Below are 18,842 nucleotides of genomic sequence, written 5' to 3'. Positions count from 1 at the left end.
GCATAAATATAATTCTGAGTAAGAGCAATTTACCTAGTCAAACAAATAAAATAAACGCTCACCCAAATATTGAATTACGAACTGTACACTCAAAAATGCACAAATATTAAATGTGGAAACATAACAATGTGATTTAGCTGCAGATAATAAGAACAGAGCTGAAATCATAGCCTGTGGAGATGAATGGGAAACCAAAGGATTGTTTTGCAATGCGATGAGTGAGTTTGTACAGTGTATGAAAAACTCAGCAGGCTTATCAATATGGCTTGAGTGTTTCGTCCCTAAATGCCTTTTCAATCTGTGGTCTACACAAACCATTATTGTCTTTTGTGCAAGTAAAGCCATATTTTCTGTAATCAGGGTCATAATTTCATGTACCTTGCATAGTTTTTTCCATTCTTTTTGAAGAAGAGGAAATTTCATTCCGTTTATCCATGTTAGCACCAATTGTTTACAAATGAATTAGCAGCAAAATCTGATCGGCCACACAACATGACCGAATTTTTTATTGGCTATTACAACAGCTAAGGGGAGTGTTCTTTTGTTTTTTTGTTGGGGTTCAGAGTCCATACACAGTGGGTCAGAATGTTCTGAACTGTTGTAATGCAAGTGATATGTTGTCTGTGTCCCAGATCCCCAACATCCATGACATCACCACCAGCAGTTTCCTCCTCTGATTTTGGCTTATTCTATATATCTCTGAAATCCAAGTAGATATAGAATACTATCCAGGATCTGTTTTGAAAGACTTTTTTGTGCAAAAATAAAATCCTTGCTGGCATGTTGAGAAAAGTAATTATTTTATCGAGTTGCATAAGAAACACAAATTGAAGAGGAGCAAAAATAGTTACATTTAAAATGAAAGTTTAAAAAACCAACAAATGCACAAACACACTTACCTCTCCTTTGCCTCCTTGTAAGTTTAAACAGGACCAGGACATTGGAGGGATGCAGCATTACACAGATTAATTGTTTTTGTTTCAACTCAGCAGTTGGTTATCAAATTAATTCAGTTGCACTGGAACAGGGAAAATCTCGGGGGGTGTTGAGGGGCTCCAGGGTTTTAGTACAATGTTCTAACAGCACAATCTGTTATCCATCTTCCTCACTAAACCAAAAACATAGGTCATACAGGATAAGGACAGCCAACAAGATTACATCATCTCCACATGTGTGTGAGTCATGGTAAAAATTATATGCTAGGACTGTGTGTGTGTGTGTGTGTGTGTGTACGGTAGTGTGAGCATATGAGTGAAGTCAAGTATATTTAAAAAACTTTTTAACCAAAAGACCAGGACCTATCACAATTTACTGCTTTTCATTTATTTTTCTATGACCCTTAGAAATTATGTCTCTGAAGTGTGAGTTTGTATGTGTATGCATGCCTGTAGGATACATGCTTGATGTTTGCATAAACTATCAATTTTCCCTTTAACCTCTACTCAACCATCTCCGCCTGCACTCTTCTTGCCACACTCCCTCATCGACTACTGCTAATTAAAGAGAGGGAGAGAGAGATAGAGAAGGAGAGTGAAAGGGCAAAAGTGTTACTTTTGTTTGACTGTTGGAGTGAATCATACACATCAGTTTTGTGGACTAGAAGGTCAAGCCCATCACACTCTTCAAACATGCATTTTGTCGTATGTAGAGTTTTACTCTTTATAACTAAAACACAACTGTATGTTTATTAGACTTTGTAAAAGTGGGTTGAAGACACGGTTCCATTTCTGACACTGAATGGAACTGTTAAATTGTTCTTTAAAAATGGACTTATTTAAGCAACATGTATGAAAACGATAATTTCTTTGTCTCTTGAAGGACCATGTAAAATATTGTTTCACTACAAGACAATAGGATATGATATTTTTCAGATTTAATTAATTTTTTAAAATGCTAAACATGCTGTTAGTTATTCATTTCATGTCTTCACATGTCTGTAAGGGTTGGTAGTCACCCAAAAATGTTGAATGTCTCAGTAAGTCTAAGTCTATCTGACTGGACTTTTAATGACTGGTGTTTTAATAATCACAAAGCTATTTCACCTCTAATATTCCACATATGCCTTATTTCAAAATTTCAAGATTAGTTGCTTTGGGAATTATGCAGAATTATTAATTTTGGATCTAGGACCTGATCTGTGGATCTAGGGTACATCACTGATGATGATAAAACAAATGGGCCATTCACCACAACCCATATGGTGTAGCTAAATACTAGTAAAATACTTAGAATTACACATTTGCTTTTTGGCCATGGAAATTGTTATGGAAATTTTATAATGACACATGGAACCCTGTCAGGTCCTCTATAAGAAAACATTCTTCATAGGCTTTAAACATTACTTTATAGGCTGTAGTTGTTTCAACTTGGGGATAAAACTGGCTTTGATGGAAACTAGTACTAGCCTTTCAAAGCATTTACTATTGTTGGAGTGAGAAAGACATTGCAGTAGTCACTGAGGGATCTGTTTTCCCGTTGTCTTGGGTACTGGCACAATGGGGGAAGATTTTAAAGAAGAGACAGAGAAAGATTGAATATATACTGCCAGTCAGATGTATTGAATATTTTTTAACAGTTTTTGTCCAGTCAACCTCCAGCATGGTAGAAGCAGCAGTGACCCAGTTCAGCCAACTTCCAGCACTAGCAGTAAAGCAGCAGCAGTGCCACAGCCAAGGGTTGCAGCAGCAGTGGCCCAGCCTAAGATAGCAGCAGCAGTGCCCCAGCCCAGGGTTGTGGCAGCAGCAGTCTCCAATCCTGTCTACTTCAAGCAACAGCTGCAGCAGAAATGCCACAGACCAGAGCAGTAAAACATGTCAGTTACAGAAGATAATTTGCCCAGTTTTATTTCCCAATATGAATACTTCAAGAAATCATATCCAGTTTTGTTCATAGTATCCCAAAATTTTGGGTTATTCTGTTTTGAAAGGTGCCACATGACTTGCATATACAGCAGGATTTGCAAAACTGCAGAGTGAGTGCACATGGAAATACAAAGGAGAAACAACTCACAAACAATAGGTCTTATACAGGCCAACTGAATCTTGTAAATTTGCAAGAATTGAATAGACTAGAAATGGTGTGAGTACCACATTCTTATGTTTCCTGAGAAATAATCAGCTTCATCTTAAAGGATATGCTAGCCATTTGACTACCAGCATTAAATCTACCAGGCCTAAGATTACAGTTCAAATTAGTGAGACACCATGTTTAATTGAGTATCTGAGATGCTCACATTTCTTAGTAATTCTAGATAACTAACTATCCTTCTTGCCTCACATTGCTAACCTGACATGGTCATGCAGATTCTCTTTTACAACAGCAGGAGGATCCAGCTTTTCCTTTCCACGGAAGCCACTCAGGTGCTTGTTCAGTCTCAAGATTAGACTACAGTGACTTGCTCCTGGCAGGTCTGCTTCTGCATGCCATCTGACTGGATGCAGAATGCATCTACAAGACTTGTTTTCAACTTCCCGAAGTTCTCTCACACCACCCCGTTGCTGCGTTCCTTCCGTTGACTTCCTGTAGCTGCCGGGGTCATATTCAATATATTGATGTTTGCCTGTGAAGCCAAAAACAGACCAGCACCGACTTATTAAGTTCAATTCAATTTTATTTATGTAGTGCTATAACAATGGACAGTGTCACAAAGCAGCTTTATAGAAATCCAGATATACAATTTACATTTAAATTTATCCCTCATGTGCAAGCCAGAGGTGATGGTGGCAAGGAAAAACTCCCTAAGGTGACTAGAGGAAGAAACCTTGAGAGGACTCAGGGGTCGTTTACACGACAACGTTTTCAGCCAAAAACGGGAAACTTTTTATGCGTTTTGCCTGTTCATTTACACGACAATGGCATTTTGGGGACTGAAAACGCATATTTTTGAAAACAGGTTTCAAAGTGCAAGTTTTTGCACTGCCGTTATCGTCTCCATGTAAACACCCAATACGGGAATCTTTGAAAACGGTGACGTTACGCGCGTGCGTAGTATGTAGACATGTGCAGTACGTGTCTATTGTAAAGGCAAGTGCAAACAACTACTGGCCTGGCATACGTAATACAGCGTTTTTGGCCGTTATCTTGGATATGTGTAAACGCGAATCGTTTTGAAAACATTGTAGTGTATACGTGAAACTTTTTTGAAAACGCAAGAGAAAAACTTTTCTGTTTTTGACTACGTCGCTGTCGTGTAAACGTAGCCTCAGACACAAAAGGAAACCCATCCTTGTCTGGGTGACACCAGATTGTAAACTGTATAATATAAAGTCAAGCAGTACTAAGTGTGTTAAAATGAACTTGAGAATGAGCATCATTAGAGTTTTAACTTTAAGTCTCTTGTGTCAAACTGAAGTTGAACTGAACTGTCCAATGATTGAAACTTGAGTGTGACTGTTCTTAGCAATTGCTGTCTTTAGGCTTTCCAAGGAAGAACATCCACAGCCATCTTTAGGGTGCCTGTGTGGTACCAACCACAGTAATCTCATGGTGATCTGTGGGCTATACATGCATGGCCATCTTCAGCAGCAGCAAGTGAATTTCAAGTGAACAAGGCTCTAAGCAGAAGTGGGGCATCAGGATGGCTCAGGCAGGTCTGGTGGGCAGAAGGAGTCAGGATCACTGGTATCTCAGGTGTAACGTTTACCTCAACAAGAGAGAGAGAGAGAGAGAGAGAGAGAGGGAATACAGCTTATTAGGGGGCCAAGCACCAAAGGTGCATAGAGCCCATAGAACTGTCTGGTAAAAAGTTGTGAAATTTGGCACAGCTTCTTACCAAATTTGAGCCAAGTGCTGCCAACACTCTAGCGCCACTATCGGGTCAAATTTTGGCCTAATTTGGAAGTACATTTATGGTCATAACTTTTGAACTGTGTATCCAAAATTTAAAATCCATCCTTGGCATCCCTGGATTCCCTGGGTTGAGACGAGTTCAATGCACCCTATGACGTGAATTTCCGCCTAACTAGATTTTCCTCCTTCTTGGATTTTACTAAAATCTGTTTTTTTCGCTATTCCTCCTACATATTTTGTCCAATCATCATCAAATTTGGCATACTTCATTGTCAGAGTAAGCTACAAAAATTGTCAAAAGAATTTTGAATAGTCCAAAGGGTTAGCCCATAATGGGCTAACGAATCTGATAGCTAGGCTGCCAAACAGGAAGTGAGGCTGTATCTCAGCAAAGACTTTGCGCACTGACACAAAATTTGGGAGGCATCTTCAGGACCACGACCTGAGGCTATGCAACAAATTTCGTGATAGTACCACCTACTGGTCAAACGTTACAATAACATGCCAAAAATGCTTACATCTAACTGCCATTTTTGCTACTCCTCCTTCAAATTCAGTCCAGTCTTCACCAAATTTAGCTCACATCATCTTGAGACCTGTTTGAACAAAACTTATCAAAATGAATTTTGATATTCAAACCTGTTCTTCTGTAACACACTGGCAAATGCAAACAACAGGATGTGAGGGTCTATCTCAGCAATGCATCTACGTATCATCACGAAACTTGATAAGTAACTTCAGGAGCATGTCCTGAATGTACCCAAGATGTTTTGTGACTGCGGCACCTTGTGGTCAAGAACCATAACAACTTTCATTTTTTCCTTATATCATTCGAAGAGTTTATGACAAATTCACAGTTAATTTTTCCTAAAAATCCCTGGAGTATGCAGAAGCGAAGGCATACCAACATCTGAAATTCAAGTGTACTTTCTGTTGACCAGCTTGGATTTTGTTTTTTCGCTACTCCTATAAACCTTCTCCAATCATCACCAAATTTGGCACATGTCATCTTCAGAGTAAACCTCACAAAAATTATCAAAAGAATTGTGAATATTCCAAATGGTTTGTATGTAATGGGCCAACGAATCTGACGGTGAAGCCGCCAAACAGGAATTGAGCAGCAACAACAGCATCCAAACATCCCAGAAGACTTCATTACTTGAGGTACCAGTAAAGAGCCTGCACCTTTTGATTGAAGCAGGTGTGGCAGATCATAAAAGACCAAGAATTTGCTAAGGTACTGTGACACGATACCATTCAGTGCTTTATAACTCAATAGTAGCATTTTATAATCAATGCAAAATCTTACTGGGTCTAGTGAGGATCTGGCTCTGCCTGCTCCATTCTGGACTAACTGGAGCTTGGTTATGCACCTACTGGAACAACCAAATAGGCAGGTGTGACAGTATGAATGAGGTAAGTGGTGGTGATTGACACTTGTGACCACCAATTAGTGACGAGTGCTTCCTATTTTAGAGCGGGTTGGTTGCAGCCTGTGATGCGTCACGTACGGATCCTCCCCATTCTGTTTATTGACGATAGTTTCAGGTATGTGCTGTTAGCACATAGCAGCTCGCTGACCCTTCCAATTACTGTTCATGTGGCATTAATGATTCGTTTGTTGCATCCTAGCTTGTCTTTTCATCTGTGCGTGTCTCCTTCGGTTGCTTCAAATAGTGGAGTTGATGACTGCCCTCCTTTCAGGTATGTGAGTTGTAAGCTGTTTTGTAGCAAACAGATCAAGCTTCGCTTGGGGCTTGACAGTTTGGCGGTCGGTTTGAGTAATGTGCAGTTCCCTGTACTTTAGTTTAGCAGCGGGTTATATGAAGGCTGTGTATCCTGGCCTGTGAACGGATCATAAAGCACATTTGTCCTCGTTGGTAAGTGTCTTGCATGTGGTTACGAGTGGGGTATTTTAGTGGGTGATCATGTAATTAGTAACACTGTTTTGTTATTCGTATTTGCCGCAGGATTCTCCCTTTCGTTCTTGGCGATTATTGTTGCCGCACTGTCGTTTTTGCTACCGCGCTGCAAGAACGCTGTTACCTCGCAACTAATAAAAGGGGATTGCTGCTGCTGTCTGGTTTCTTCTTTTTTTATTTTTGGTTTATTTAATTTCTTTGTTTTATCTTGGGGTGGAGGATCGTCTATTTGATTATTGGAGCTGGCGTACAGACTACGCGGCCGCTCCTTACGAGTCCTGTTTTCCTCGTAGTTTGAATTGAGTTTGTTTTTCTTCTTTTTTTTTGAATATTTGTATATTGTAATTTCATTTCTGTTATAAGATTTATCTATTTTGTTTTTGATTTTCTTTCAGGAGCTGGGGTTCCACGGGTGGTGGTGGCTGCGTCAACGTTTGCCGTGTGACACTTTTGAAGTGTTTGGGTGTGTGATCTGAGTGCACGGTGGGGTGTGTGGAAGTGTGTTTTTGGATAAATAGGGCTGGTGATCACTCCTGTGGGTAACCTCAGTCCTGTAGGTTGGTCTGTCTTTGTTTATTGGACTGTTATTTGAGAGTGAACTGCTAGGAGTGGCACTTTATCATTGTGATTATTTTAAGCAATTTTTCTATCTTGTTGAATTCATTGTGAATAAATTTTGTATTTTTATACGATCGCTACGTTTCCTGCCTACCTTTTTTTAAAAAGAGAAGCGAACCTGTGTGACCTAATAATAATCTTTAGGGTTTATCTCTATTTCCTGGGTGAAAATCCCCCAGGTGGCGTAGTCGAGTTAAAACCTGTACTGCACTCATCCGCCACACAGGCACCAAAATATTCCAATGTGGAGGTAACAAAAGCATGAACTAGTTTTTCATCATGATATAGTGACATTATATTTCTTATCTTAGCAATAGTTCTGAGATGAAAAGGGCTATCCTAGTAATATTATCTACATGAGCTTCAAATGGGAGACTAGAACAAGGTTGTGATTATTGAAATTGTGTTGTGATTATTATGCTGCACATGATACAACTGAAGGCCATCCAGAGATACTATGTAATCAGAAAGCTTGCTTCCAGCTGGTGGTCCTAGTAGAAGTACTTAAATCTTGTCAGAATTAAGTAGGAGGAAGTTACTCAACATCCAGTGTCTAATGTCCTTTACACATTCCTCAACTTTATTAAGCTGGTGTCTCTCATCTGGCTTATCAGCATAACAGTGGAAGCTAATATCATGTTTAATAGTTGTATCCAGAGGTAGCATCTATAAAGAAAAGAGCAGTGGGCCTAAAACAGAGCCTTGTGGAACACCAGACTAGAGAACTCACCATTTATATCTACAAACTGATAACAATCAGTCAAATAAGACCTGAGCCAGGAGAAGGCCGGTCCTTTAACTCCACCAACATTTTCTAGTCAAGGAAACACAACCTTGATCAGAGGCCAGTAGTAGGTCATTTACCACTTTAACCAGTGCTGTCTAACTACTGTAATGAAACCTAAATCCTGACTGATAGATTTCATGAATGTTATTCCTATGTAAGTATGAGCATAACTGCTGTGCTATAACCTTTTCTACGACCTTGGAGATAAAGGGTATGTGTGATATTGGCCTATATTTGGACAGCTGACAGGGGTCAAGGTCAGGTTTTTTTTAATCAAGGGTTTGATAACTGCTAGTTTAAAGGATTTAGGTACATAGCCAGTGCTAATGGAAGAACTGATTATTTCAAGAGGTTCAGTTGATTCTGGTAGTAACTGTTTGAAGAAATGTGTAGGTAAGGGATCTAGTACACAAGTTGATGATTTTGATGAGGAATCTAGTGAAATTAGTCTCTTGAAGGGTAGTAAAACATCCTAATCACTGGTCTGCTGTGCTTATATTGTCATCTACATGGACTGTTATCAAACTGTCTGGCTTTAAATTAATAGTTAGAATTTTTTGCCTAATATTTTCAATTTTGTCATTGTTACTAAAAACTAACGGTGTATATGCTTCTGTAGTGGTCTTAGTTAATTTTACTATAGTATTAAATAAGAATCTTTGAGTATTTTTTGTTATTTTTGGAATTTACATTCTAATTTTGGAGTGGTCTATTTTAAGTGTGTAATTGTTATACCAGAGTGCTAGTTTTTCACTCTAATCATTTTTCTTTTAAGTGGGGCTACATTATCTAGAGTGTAGTGGAACATTGATGCTAAGCATAATGTCACCTGATCAAATTTACCACATCCCGCTCTGCACCACACTCCCTTCAAACCTCTAGCACAGCTCAACTGGACCCACCATCCCTCAACATACAAGAAAGAGATGTATCAAGACTCTTCTCTGTCTTAGCACCCAGGCAGTGGAATGAAAGTCCTTTGTTTTTTTTTTTCCATGTTGTACTATATGCTCTTCCAATAGGGTTTTAGCTTGATGGTATTCTTAGTCCCTGACCTATTGAACTAGCATGAGGTTTTGTTTTTTTTTAATGACTGAATGACGGAAGCATTACTTAACAGTTTACTCAGTCATGGCTTAGATGAAGCATTCCTTAAGGGATGACTTGTTGGGCTTTGCTCACATGGAGCTTCAGTAACACTTGGGAAAAGTCTGGAGTTTTCACAGCATTGCAAAGAATGTGCCTTTGTCTAATAGAGTGGCATGTTGATTTTAGTCATAGGATTGATCTGTTGGGGATGCTATGAAGGCTTGCACTGAAATAAATTATTTCACTAGCATCAGGGACAAATTATATTACCTTTATCATTAGTCTCCCAAACATCAAAGAGAATGTGAAACAGCAGCCTCTCAATTAGATACTCATATGAGACAAATAGGACAAATCTTTGTTAGGTGGGTGGCATTATTGTAATGGAAAGTAAAAACTGTATAGACAATGCACAGTGCCCTACAAACCCACTTTTCCAAACCAAGCAGGGAAAATGCAATTAAAGGATGCATCTTTAAAGGATTCACAGGAAAACTGTCCTTAGCAGACTATAAATAAAATAGACCTTATGCTGGATACCCTTGAGGAACTGGCAGATTTGTCAGAGAGTTTAGAGTCAAGCTGTGGGACATTGTCTTGTGCTGTATATCTAATATGGGGAGAAATAAATGCATTTTTAGCAAAGAAAGATCATTATGGAACATACTACAAACATGCATCTGAAGCAGTTACAAAGGGAAGCATTAGTGGTGTAACAGTGACCAAATACTCCAGGGAAAAGGAAATTCATGAATGCCCTGAAGGAAATGCTCTGGCTGACAGTTTGAGTGCAAGAATGGTGACAAATGAGTAAGTAGCATTTTCTGACAAAATGAATGTCCTTCAGCCAAGTTCAAGCTCACATCGTGCCAAGTATCAATGCCTCAGTCACAATAGAGTTATTGAGAAGCATATTTGCCAGCCACAAAAGAGAGATTCAAAGGACTACATGCTCCTGAAAATACCTGACTCCCAGCTGTCATTCAAAATCATACTGGACCTTTGTCAGTCATGGTGTACTTAAAAGACGATTGGCAGGTTTTCAGAAACGAGGATCATAGCCACCATAATGAGGAAGGGGTCTCAGATTGTTACACATGAGGACAGTGTGAGCAGCACAAAGGATTGTCCTGTGGCACCAATGGCACTTGAGTAGAATGAGCTGTCTGTATGAATTGCTCCACCTGGCCCTTGCAGGAGAGTCTGGTCCCGAATCTGTAAATACTGTAAGAGAACTGAGGATGTCAAAGAAATAAGCATAAACTTCCTGACTGACTGAACTATAAGACATAACTGTTACTGAGCTCTTACAAAATGTGAAAAGAAATATTCAAAATAAAGAGCTAAATACATAATTGCTTGTGTCCATGTTAATAATATTGTTATCCCAATGCCAGAATCAGCGGCGAACTCCAACTGGAAAGTTCCATCGTGGCCTACAAACTTGGCCAGTCAGGGCTACAATTCCCAACATACAGCTTTACCATGATATCACAGGTCACCTGACTTCTGATCATACACACCTTGTTCCAATCACCCACACACTATATAAACGGACTACAAACACTCAAACGATGTGAATTATCATTCAGTGTATCTTTTGCTGACGCGCCAAGCCTTTGGTCTCTTTATTGATATTCTGTTTTATGATCTTGTCCTTTGGTTTTCTGAGTCCAGTTTTGCTTAATTTTGTTTGCTGCTCACCTGACTTTTGTGTGCTTTTGACTTTGCCTTAGCCTAATGTTTTGGATTTGTTTGCCTGCCTGCTAAAAATAAAGCAGAAAATGTCTGCAGAAAGTTTGACCAATCCTGCCCACTCCTACATGAGTTTCATTCAGATTCTTTTATTTCCCAAAAAAAAAACATGCTATTAGGTGTATTGGCTACTCCAAATTTGCCCCTTAGTGTGAATGAGTATGTGAACATTTGTGCTTGATGCCCTATGATAGAATTGTTTACCATCTGGGTGTTTTCCCACCTTGCACCCAGTGATCCCAGGATAGACTCTGGATCCATCAGATGAATAAATAAATGAAAGGAAAATAAATGAAAGTAAAGAAAAATTTACACCAAATATGGTAACCATATGATGCAGTGCTGTGTTAGCAAATCATAACCCACTAATGCACTCTCATGTTAATTGATCAGGCCAGTTTAGAAAATTGTGGACAATGTAGAAAATTGACCTTAGTCAACCGACTACTGACATGTTTTTGGAAGGAAATCCATGTAGTCACAAGGTGAACATGCCAAACTCTGCATACATCATAACTGGAGCTCAGTATCAAACCAGGGACCCTGAAGCTGTGAGACAGCAACACTATCCATCCATGTGCAACCACATGTGATCCACATTTGCTCCCCGCAGACTCTCCACTGGTGTCCCTCAAGGCTCAGTACTTGGTCCTCTCCTGTTCTCCCTCTATACTCGATCTCTTGGTGTGGTCATATCCTCACATGGATTTTCATACCACTGCTATGCGGATGACACTCAACTCATCCTCTCCTTCACTCCCTCAGACACTCATGTTTCTGCTCGGATATCAGCATGTCTGGCAGACATCTCATCATGGATGACAGCTCATAGGCTGAAAGTTAATCCCAGCAAAACTGAACTGCTGTTGATCCCAGGTGATTCATACCCATCTCAGGCCCTTGCAATCTCCCTAGACAACTCTCTGATCTTGCCTTCGGTTACTGCACGCAACCTTGGGGTAACCATGGACAATTAACTGTCCTTTTCTGCTCATATTGCTAATCTGACACGCCCATCTTGATTTCTCCTTTATAACATCAAAAGAATTTGTCCATTTCTTTCCACACAGGACACACAGGTGCTTGTTCAGTCCCTTGTCATTTCAAGACTGGACTACTGCAACTCACTCCTGGCAGGTCTGCCTCTGAGCGCCATTCGTCCTCTGCAACTGATCCAGAATGCAGCTGCACAACTGGTTTTCAACCTTCCTAAGTTCATCCACACCATCCCATTGCTACACTCCCTCCACTGGCTTCCTGTAGCTGCCCGCATCAGATTTAAAACACTGATGCTTGCCCACAGCCAAAAACGTACCAGCCCCCACTTATCTCAAAGCACTTCTCACATCCCGCACGGCACCACGCTCCCTCCGATCGTCTAGCACTGCTCGACTGGTCCCACCATCTGTTAGGGTACAAGGAAGGCATGCATCGAATGTATTTTTGATAGACTTCAAAGCACTTTTGTAAGTCGCTCTGGATAAGGGTGTCTGCCAAATGCCATAAATGTAAATGTAAATGTAATACCATCCCTACGTACATTAAATCAAGTATAATTTTTCTGTACTTTTGCAGGCTCTGCCATATGCTCAGAACTGTCTTTGTTATGAGTAGATTGGGTACTGTAATTTGTTTCAATACTGTAATTTGTAAGTTTTTTTTTTTTTGCAACATAAATAAAGACTTATAAAGTGGGACTGATAAAGCTTCTTTCAGAATTCTTTCTGTGTTCTGTATTGTTTGGACAAATGTGAGGCAAAGTTCCAGAACCCCTGCCCACTTTCCCCTCCTGCTTTAGCAGACTGATTTCAATTCCTTATTTTAATGTGAAAACATAAAGTGTATGTGTGGGTCTACAATGGCAGCAGTACCATCTCTTTATTCAGAGACAGGAAACCACCTTTAACATACCAAACAGTCTAGACTCATGACAGCATTCTTCTGCTAAACTCTCCCTCTCTAACGGATGGGGCAATGGATGGAAAATGAGCATACTGAACACCCCACCCCCTTCTTTTTAAACATTAGTCTGAAGATATAACATTTCCTTTCCCCAGACTCCTCCTCCTGCACATGGACCTGCTATCATTGGCTTATCTTCTGTCTTTCCCTGTCATTCTTCGACTCTCTCTTTCAAACTCGTTCTCAGTCTCTAATTCTTTCATTATCACTCTACAGTTCTTGCTTACAATCCTTTACTTGCTTCCCCTTTCATTTTATGTCTTCTTTCTTTTGCATGTGCTCTCTTAAAATAGCTGCATGTATGCATGACAGTTGTTCCTGTGTGACACAGGCTGTTACTAATTATCTTTCTTTCACAGGACAATGCTCCAGGAAGAGGTACTGGGTGGGAGTAAATAAATGAAGCACTAAAGGGAGAGACTAAATCTTTGTATCCTTTACATGACTCATCAGGGCTATGACAGTAGTACAAGTGCTATCTGACAGTCGTATTATGTTTTGATTTAACTGTCTGTTGTCACATTAACTAAACAGACAAACTTGCATATCGGGATATGTTTGGCTACCATTCAATATATTAGGAATAACACATGACAGACAGTGCGGTTATACAAAAATAATGCACATCTTCTGACAGATCAGATCAAAAATTCAACCATGCCATGGTTTAAGTAATGAATAAGGATTGTTATATACACTCTATGCAAGCCAGCACATGCATCAATGCAAGGGCCATTTCCAGCCTATGTGCGTAGAATTTGTGTCCAAAATTTGTACTGTCATATGTTATTCCACACATTGCTGATAGAGGCACCATATACAAACATTACCACATCACAATCAAAGAAGTATGCATTTCCAGAAATAGTAGCCATTTCAAATCTCTGTTCCCCTGCTGCCCTTACTTTGCTGCCTGCTTGTAGCCATTTACGACTCCAACTGAGTGCTAGAACGTGCCTAAGGTATATAAGCAAAAGACTCTCATCATCATTGGCATATATTCATAGAGTATATAACAGGCTTAACACACAACAGACTGTGCGGTTATATGAAAATAATCCATGCTGGGGTGGTGTGATATGGTCTGACATGGAATAACTTATATAATATGATACAAGTTTTTACAAATGTCCCACTGCCAGAAGAAGGAACAGCCAAGCTATCTAGCTAACATGAGCTGACAAAAACTAAAAATAATTGAAAAAACAAAAACAAAAAACTACGACACAAACCACTACCATAAGCTACACTAAGCAGCTAGCAAAATATTCTAACTTTTTTATCAACTAGGTTAATATCCTACATAGATATATTAATGTTATGGCAAAAAATTAACAATGGAGCCAGTTAAACTAGCTGCTGCTCGTTAGCGAGCATTAACTATATAACCAATGAAGCAAATATGACAGATGTTAATATTGCATTGGCTAATAATATCTGTTTGAGACACATTGAACTTGATAATAGTTGTGAAGTCTTGCCATTGTATTGTGAGCTAGCTATTTACTTAGCTAAAAGGTTTCATAGAGATAGCAGCACTAATAATAATAACTAACTAATAACCAATGTCAACATACCTCAACTATGAGCTTGTTCCTTTCTTCTTTTCTTTTCTTGGATCAAAAATGGTAGCAACTGACGTGAGGTGATGAGAATGTTATGTGACATATTCAGTGACTCAATATATTAACATTATATGCATCAGAAATTAAGATACCTAGAAATAAGTCATATCAAGACTTTTATAATCATTTCTGCATCCTAGAATATGTGAGGATAAAAAAGACAACACTGGACATGATGAAGCCCTAGGTAGTTGCCTGTATGGTCTAATGAATACAGGTCAGTTCAAGAGTTTCCAAGTTCCGAAAATCTTATTGATTTACTGACTGAATAAGCCAGTTTTTAACTGTGAGCACATGAAAGCTCATGATTACTCAGTACTGTCATACAGCAGAGAGAGAGAGAGAGTACAAAGTGATCTCTCTCACTTTCTTTTTCAATGCACACCATATAATTAATATTGTTATTGCTGTGAAAATACAGCCAAAAAAAAAAAGGTGGATCAAATTTCAAAGAAAACATTTTGGATATCAGATAATGCAAAGTCTAGAATTGGATCTGATAAAGAAACGTATGTTTGGAAAAAGAGACTCTTTTTTTTTTGTTAGGATTTATTTTATTATAGTTATACTTTATACTTTATTATATTTATTATATTTACAATGTAAGCTATTTTTGAATGGAGTGCTTCAGTAAAAAAAAAAAAACATTTTAAAGTTTAGTAATATTGGATGGGTATCGGCTGATATTCAAGGTTTCAGTATCGGTATCAGAAAAGAAAAAGTGGTATTATGCCATATCTAATACATATTAATTATTATATTTTAAAATTATAAATAGTAACTGAACATTTAGCAAATCTGAGCTCTACACTTGTTATACATTCTACTCTCTTTTTCACTCTTGTCTGAAAAACAGAAGTCTAAATGATTTTTGAGCAACCTGATAGATAGATAGATAGATAGATAGATAGATAGATAGATAGATAGATAGATATGCTTTATTGATCCCATGAGGGAAACTCTTGTGTTACAGCAGAAAATATACAAAATATAAAATATAAAATACAATAAGTTAAATTAAATGTAGTAGTGCAGATATGGAACACAGTTGTAAATCAGATTTATATCAGTATTTACATAAGTACACTTGTGAAAACTGGTAGTGAATATTGATGAATATGAAGAACCTTGAGAATGTAGAATATAATGACAGCTTTCTAAATGATAGATTTCTTGTAGTAGTGTAATGTGAAAGTGTTATCATCTGTCACACACAGGTGAGCTGTTGTACAATGTTATTGCGAATGGTAAGAATGAACTCCTGTAACGTTCTCTGTGACAACGACTTTGAATGAGTCTTTTGGAGAATGAGCTCCGCTGACTCTGTAGTGTGTTGCAGAGTGGATGAGACAGATTGTCCATGATGGCGAGCAGTTTGTTCAGTGACCTCCTGTTGCTCACTGACTCAAACGTCTTCAGTTTGTGTCCAATGATAGATCCAGCCTTGCGAATAAGCTTGTTAATCCTGCTGGTATCCCTGGCACTGATGCTGCCCCCCCAGCAGACCACAGCACAGTAAATGGCACTCGCCACTACAGACTGGTAGAAGATCTCCAGCATCTTGTTGCATACATTGAAAGATCTGAGCTTCCTCAGAAAATAGAGTCTGCTCATTCCCTTCTTGTACACAGCATCAGCGTTGGTCCTCCAGTCCAGTCTGTCATTTAAGTGTACACCCAAATACTTGTAGTTGTTAACAATTCCAACATCCTCACCCATGATGGTTATGGGCTTAGTCAAAGTTTTAGTCCTCCTAAAGTCCACCACCATCTCCTTGGTCTTTGTCACATTTAGGAGTAGGTCATTCTTAGTGCACCAGTCCACAAAGTTATCCAGTAGAGTCCTGTACTCCGACTCCTGTCCATCCCTAATACACCCTACCACTGCAGAGTCGTCGGAAAACTTCTGCAGGTGGCATGATTCAGAGTTGTACTGAAAGTCTGAGGTGTACAAAGTGAACAAAAATGGAGACAGGACAGTCCCCTGACGTGCTCCTCTGTTACTGACCACTGTGTCAGACAGAGAGGCGTCACACAAAGTTTGTAGGAATTAAATTGTAATAGTAATTTTGTTGAATGCCATGCACTAGGCTGTAAGAAAGACTGTGACTCTTAAACCTTCCTCTTAGCTTTACATTAACACTTTTTAGATAATATATAATACGATTTGTGAGAAATGCTATGAATGAATTGTCACACCATGTTGCTCTAAGTATCACTATCACCTAAACAAGGTAAACCACTTGATATTAATTTTGAATGATCAAATAACATAACCTACTGAACTTGCAATAGGCAGCACAGCTGTAATTAACCACTTTCTCTCTCACTATCTGAAAAGAATAGAAAGAAGAAAAGCATTCAAGTTAGTCCTCTTCCTCCAAAATAGACATTACTTCATACTGTATATTTTAATCTATAAAATGGACCCTAGTTCATTTCATTACTCACCCCTTTTGAATATGTGAAACTTTCACTTTCCTTGACCTAAAAGAGACAATACATGAAACTAGCATATTCTAGTTTGGTTAAACTATGGTTAACTTTGGTTAAAAATAGTAATAATAATAAAGAACAAAAAAAAAAGAAACCTGAAATCACCTTTTGTAAAAGAAATACACTAGTCCATTGACTTTTTGGAGTTTTTCCTCATGTGAAAGATCTGTATAACTCTTTTTTTTTTTAAAACCCTTTTGCAAACTCATTACTGTGTTGCTGTTTTAGATTGAAAAGAATTCTTTGACTTGATTCAGCTTCCTGTAATTCCAGACTATGATGACACTCTTAATATAAAGACTTTATATAAAGCTTTCATGTGTAGTCCTTTCTATCAATCTGAGTTGTTGCTCAGTGCAGCTCTGTCTAATTAACCTGGAGTGTCTTACCTGTGGATATCAGGAGCTAGTTTCATCTGAATGACAGATACCCCCATCATGTCTCCTGAAAAAAAAAGAGTTTAGTCAAGACACAGCCTTAGGCTAAAAAATAATTACTCCTATCATGTGTCCTTAAAAATAGCTCAAGATGTCAAGAAAGACATGGTTTTGTAGTATGAAAATGAAGTAAATCAATAAAATTGTAAAATTCATTACTCAGCCTTGCATACAGTTTCATCAAATGTATGTGTGTGTATATATATATATATGTATATATATATATAGTCATGGGAAAGAAAGTACACCCTCCTTCAATCTATGTTTTTATTTTTCAGGGCCTAAATAACAACTGTGTCATCTTCATTAACTTCTATAAACAAATAAATAACCTCAGCTCACAACAAAAACATGTAGTCATTTTTCCACAAAAAAGTAAACCAACAATCAGAAACCAAGTGGGCAAAAATAAGTACATCCCATCCCTACTTCCACACTCAATAGAGTAATCAGCAGCCAGATGTTACTAATGAAATGCACAAGATTAGTTAATCATAAAGAAGTGTGAATACCTCTATAAAAGCAGAACACTTGCCACAGGAGCACTCAGGTGTGTGTCAACATCATGCCAGAAAGAACATCAGCCATGACCTAAGAGAAGCAATTGTTACTGCTCATCAATCTGGGAAGGGTCATAAGGCCATCACCGAACAATTTGAAACTCACCATTCTACAGTGAGAAAGCGTGCTTACAAATGGAGATCCTTCAGGACAGATGCCAATCTTCCCAGGAGTGGGCACCCCAGCAAGTCCAAGATCAGACCGTTTAATGCTCAGAGATATAACGAAAATCATGTGATCTACAGACCTCTGTAAACACGTTAAATATTTATGTCCATGACAGCACAATCAGAAAAAGATTGAACAAGTGTGGCTTTCATGGAAGGGTGGCTAGGAAAAAGCTCCTTCTCTCCAAAAAGAATATGGCAGCATGACTTAGGTTTGCAAAATTGCACCAGAACAAACAACAAATGTACTGGAGCAATATCCTTTGGACTGATGAGACCAAGGTGCAGATGTTTGGTCATCATGCACAGCCCCATGTTTGGTGAAAACCAAACACAGTGTATCACCAAAAATCTCATACCAACTGTCAAGCATGGTGGTGGAGGGGTGATCATTTGGGCTTGTTTTGCAGCCACAGTACCTGGGAAATTTTCAATCATTGAGACAATGATGAACTCCAAAACAAATTTGTGGCCATCTGTCTAGCAGTTTAAGCTGGGCCGAAATTGTGTCATGCAACAGGACAATGATCCAAAGCACACCAGCAAAAGGCTAAAAAAAATCAAGGTGTTGGAATGGCCAAGTCAAAGTCCAGACTTCAACCCCATTGAGATGCAGTGGTGGAATCTTAAGAGAGC

General features: G+C 38.7%; 1 long non-coding RNA gene across 1 annotated transcript; it reads left to right on the top strand.

The window, feature by feature from the left end:
- Nucleotides 1-5,834: 5,834 nt before the first annotated feature.
- Nucleotides 5,835-7,402, top strand: LOC113535698 (uncharacterized). Its single transcript, XR_008303833.1, has 2 exons — nt 5,835-6,492; nt 6,596-7,402. It is a non-coding gene; the product is annotated as an uncharacterized LOC113535698 (long non-coding RNA).
- The last annotated feature ends 11,440 nt before the right edge of the window (nt 7,403-18,842 follow it).

The sequence above is a fragment of the Pangasianodon hypophthalmus genome, chromosome 15, assembly GCF_027358585.1.
Source record: "Pangasianodon hypophthalmus isolate fPanHyp1 chromosome 15, fPanHyp1.pri, whole genome shotgun sequence".
NCBI classification, from domain to species: Eukaryota; Metazoa; Chordata; class Actinopteri; order Siluriformes; family Pangasiidae; genus Pangasianodon; species Pangasianodon hypophthalmus.
Note: the sequence above shows the minus strand (reverse complement) of the source record. Positions and strands in the feature narration are given on the sequence as shown.